Source organism: Prunus mume, linkage group LG8 (assembly GCF_029339155.1).
Source record: "Prunus mume cultivar Tortuosa linkage group LG8, ASM2933915v1, whole genome shotgun sequence".
Taxonomy (NCBI): Eukaryota; Viridiplantae; Streptophyta; class Magnoliopsida; order Rosales; family Rosaceae; genus Prunus; species Prunus mume.
In genome coordinates, this window is record NC_142705.1 from 23,795,640 (window position 1) to 23,800,651 (window position 5,012).

The 5,012-nt window shown below is 38.1% G+C and overlaps 1 long non-coding RNA gene across 1 annotated transcript; it reads right to left on the reverse strand.

Moving 5' to 3' along the window:
• On the reverse strand, positions 1-4,393 carry LOC148915103 (uncharacterized). Its single transcript, XR_016122775.1, has 3 exons — positions 3,605-4,393; positions 1,235-1,637; positions 1-1,041 (listed from the first exon to the last, which is right to left on the reverse strand). It is a non-coding gene; the product is annotated as an uncharacterized LOC148915103 (long non-coding RNA).
• Between the last annotated feature and the right edge of the window lie 619 nt (positions 4,394-5,012).

A 5,012-nucleotide genomic window follows, 5' to 3' on the forward strand; every position in this document is an offset into this window, starting at 1 on the left:
TTTGTGATAAATCTTGTATATATATTTGATATAGCTAGGAGAGAAAGGACACAGAATATAGCTGCTGCCTTCCTCCTCTTCATATCTTTTTCTTATTTTCTAAACTAAGATTTCTGAGCAACATAGAAAGGTGTTTGTATTTGGGTCCTTCCTCAGTGCAAGGAAGAACCTAGACAGAGGAGATTCTGGGGCTGTTTTATCACGGGGATGTAGTGGCCTTTTCTGAATGCTTGCACAAATTGGGCAGAGCCACGAAACGTCTTAAAGAGAGCGACTTTATACGCGACTCATCCCAAGAATCGTTCACAACTTCACAACGAAATTTCCGGGTAATATTGTTCTTTTAATTTTCTCTGCTTCAACAAGGTCAAACTAGAGAAGCATAACCAATATACGAATTATACCCCCCGAAACAAGTCTAAAGGGGAGATCTCCGCAGTGATAGCCATGGTCACTGCCTACTCATCCCTTTTGGCGTTCTTCTTCATCTCTACCTCAAGATGACCTCGCACAAGCTCTAGCTCCTTCTCAGCCTTCTCCCCAATGGTCCTGCTCAACTCCGCCATGGTCACTGCCTGCTCATCCCTTTTGCCTTGATCAAATTCAAGATGACCAACCACGTTCTGAATAGCAATGAATAGCTTCATTGTGGCATGCATTGAAAAAACGATGAGAAGCACAACACAACAAACAAGGACAATAGGACATCAGAATAAAATACCTTCATTTGATCCTCCAGAGTAGATAGGGTCATGCCATTATACCCCATCTCTTCAGAACAATCACTCAACGACCTCTGGCTTTAGGGTCCTCTTCACCGCTTCACGATAAGAGCTCAGCATCAGATCCGCATACACCCATAGCTCCAACGGACCATTGACAGGATCCATGCTTGTCCTTTTACCCGCCTCTTGGGTGGACGAGCCCTTTTGCCTCTTCCTACCGTCCCTCCTCAGCTCTTCATCAACACGCCTCTTCCCCGCATCTCGGGGTAACTGCTCATTGGCTCATCTTTTTTGCGCTCGTAGCCATCACTGCACTCTGCATCCTTGCAATGAAAATAAGTGAACAACCACACCATATCTTTCAGGGATTCACCCAAAATATATATATATATATACCCAAACACAGATAAATTAAAACATGTAAAAATTCCAGACTAAACCCCTTTTACTTTCATGCATTGACTACCATATTATAAAAAAGGAAAATTTTAAGGATAGCTGAAAATTACCTTGTTTTTAGATAGTGTATCCACAGGTGACAGAACTTTCGGCTGAACAGAGTTCTTTCCCCGGTAGAAAATTACAGTATTATTACATTTTATGTCAATCATAATGCCTTTACTCAGTCTAGCAAGCTCTTGAGCATATTCCTGAACCTATCCTGGCTTACAAGGCTTGCAAATAACCTTTACTGTCTCATGCTTCTTCCAATGTCGATGCATATTTAGAACCACACCTCCAAAAACTCCCCCGCCTTCCTACTAGGACATAATTCTTCTTTTTCTCACCAGTTCTCTCAAGATAATGTTTTTCTTCTTCAGTTAAAATTTCAGGATCATGTATATCAGCAGGAGCTTTGGCGACCTCAAATTTCATCACCTTCTCAATCAACCATGCTTCCTTTCGTTTTGCCTAAAGAATACACAAGTTGACAGAGGTCAAGTAAACATATGTACTTGGGAAACTAAACATATGCAGAAAATAAGAATATTTTCTTCTGGAGGTTTTGATGATGCATGAGCATCTAAGATGGCTTTCCAAGGCTAAGTGGGCCATCTAACCAGTTTGGGTTTTAGTTGTTTTCTTTATCTATTATTTGTCTTGTTTCATTTTTAAGTTTTATTTCAGCTGGTAGACTAGAGTTCTGCTCCTATTTTTTGTAAATAGTCATGTGAGGTTTTTAGTATCTTGTAGGGCTAGGATTAAGTAACTATTTAAATAATCAAGGTCTACGGATGGTATGGCTGCTGTAGCTCTAGTATAAATACTCTTTCAAGAGGCTTTGTTAACAGCTTTTTATGCAGAAAATCGAGATTCAGAGTTCCTCTTGGGTCTTAGGACTCAATTATCGATATTCCTACTTCGATACCTATTGCTTATTATCTCTTTTTTCATGTTTTCTTATTGCTAGGAAATTCCTCTATAGTGGTTTTGGTCTGCTACACCAATCTGACAGCAGCCTACTGCTTCTGTCCTACATCATTTGAGATGGTCATGTTCCAGGAAATGCAGAAATTTATGAACAGAGAAAAATAGAAAACCTAAAAGAGATATTAGCCGTAACCATAAACTGTGGTTACTAGAATCAAGGTTACTGAGAAAACGTTTTTTCATCAACTTGGGAAAATTTGTAAAAATTCAATTTCTTTTGTAAGAAACAAAACTTTCATAAAACCTGCTACAAACTATGCCCTAAGGGGATAGACACAAAACTAGAAAGCTCAATTAAACTGATAACAGGATCAGGAACACCAAAACGTAAAACAAGTCCTGAAATAGTGTTAAATAACTCGCATCTTGTTCTTTGAAATAGACTAAACTAGCAAATATTAAAACACTAACAAAAGAATTATACTGGTCCAACCTTTTCAAGTTTGTATCTAATTCTAACTTCTGTCTCTGATAAGCCTTGCCACACCCTATTTATAGAGAGTTGGCTTGCATTCATCTTCTAAGTAGATTAGGAAATTACTTATCCAAATCCTAATAGACTTCTAGAAATCCAAACCTGAATTAGGACGAAATTCTTTCCTAATCCTTCTAGTTGGTAACCTCTAATCCTAAAACAATCCTAAACCAACTAGCAGACGAGCCAAAATCCTAACAAATAGTCATCAAATTATGTAAATTGGCCAACCTTTTCTTGTATCTAATTCTAACATCTGACACTTCTTCTTGGCCTTTAGACGGTAAAATCGTTTTCAGGCCTTCTTGGACACTTCAGCTTTTGGCCATCTTCTTCCCTTTGGTTGAGGAACCATCTCTATCAAGTGGCTTACCAAATGAAAACCTCACAACATCATTGTTTGTCTTTAGCTCAATTGATGTCCTACTCATGCACCTAGCAGGCAGACAGTTTCTAAGAACACTTTGACACTCAACAATATTTGATCTCCGCACCAATGAAGAATCGAATAAGAAGGATACACATGGAACTTCTAAGAAAGACATCAATACACTGTATCTCTGCCTTTGCATACACATATTGCAAGAAAGAGACTGTCTAAAACGTGTTATGTTTGGTAAAGAGAGATCGAAAATATTTTGTGCTAGACAACTGAACCAGACAAAAGAGCCCCCATATAAAAGATAGACGTGATTTGTCATCAGTGGTGTTTGAAATGAAAAGGAAAATTCAAAGCATATTGTAGGTGCAAGTGTAAGGCAGAAAAAGGTGAAGAATTTCATGAGGCTGTACTTAAGACAATCAAAAGTTTAAAATTTCGAAAAAGGATATCAACATTGAAAAGAGCAAAGTAAACATAATGCCGAGGCATTTGTTACAATCACACAAGTTCTAGGAAGAACGATCAATTACAGTCCAATAGATGATTAACAAACTATACCCCAAACAGGGGTGAAAGAAAAAGGAGTACGACCTTTTGATAGCACTCGGCGAAGAGCGAGAACCGGCTCTTACAGAAGTTGAAGCAAACATTATTAACACCCACACGAAAAGGGAAGCCTATCCTCTTCCAGCTCTCTCTCTCTCTCTCTCTCTCTCTCTCTAATAAGTGTGTCAACCACTGGTGCCACTCCAACTACCACTCCCACAAATGAAATCCCACCGGGACCTCAAGCACCAGAATCCCAGCTCCACCGGGACCTGAAAGGATTTCTAAGTAATGAGATTGATATGACTTTCATGTATTACACTGACTCAGGCAATTTTTCAAACAACTTGTGGGCATTAAAATTCAATCAGTAATGGACCTCTGAACCCAACCAATTTACCTGCCAATCTATGCATCGATTAACAAATATAAGCAATCAAACCAAACTAATTATTACTTGGCCTTACTTTCAATCTCAACAATTAAGCCAAGAAAATCGGATGAGTACCACCATAAGCCCATTTGCGCATCCATTATCCACGGCAATACACACATATACATACAACAAAGAGAGAGAGAGAGAGAGAAGAGAACCCCAGCAGCTTTGAGAAAGCTCTCAGCGATGCAGTTGAGGAAAGGGTGGCCAAAGTCGAAGAAGCCACCTTTCTTGAAGCTACGCAGCTCCTGAAGCAAGGAAGGCCTTATTTCCAAATTACTGCTGCTCGTGTTCATCATTCACTTCAATACTTTTATTTCTTTGATGATTTGTTTTCTCTCTCTTCACCACTTCCTCCCAGATAATATATAATATATCCCCCCCCCTAACTCCCCTCCCTTTCGATTTCTTTCTCCAACCAATTCTCCCATGACCACCCCTCTCCCACAAACCCACAAACTCCAGCCAACCAGAAACCCTAAACCCTAAACCCAAAAACCCCTTCCCCACAAACCAAGAAACCCCCTTCGATAGAGAGAGTATTTTCAATTATGTTTTTATTTTTATTTTTTATTTTTAATGTACAAAATGACCATTTTACCCTCATTTTAAATGGCAAATTAGATGAAATGTTGTGGATTTAGACGAAGGGGAAATCGGTGAAAAAAAGTTCATATCCTTAATTTTCTATAAATAAATAAAAAGGATAAGAGGTTATTAGAAAATTAGGTACAAGTTCATGGGGCAAATCACTAGTATACCCTAATAAGTAATGCATTGTAAGTTATTTACTGGAAATGGTTAATTGTAGATTTACCATCTGAATTTGTATGCTACTTTCAATTTGCACTATCAACTTTTTGTTTGAAAAATTAAGTACACTAACTAATTTTTATTGTCAATTCCCTCTACCATCTAAATTAACAACATGTCATCCAATAGTCCGTCAAATTATTTATAAAAAAAGTTCAAAAAATTAAAGAAAAAGAGAACAAAAACAAAAAAGATAAATGAAAA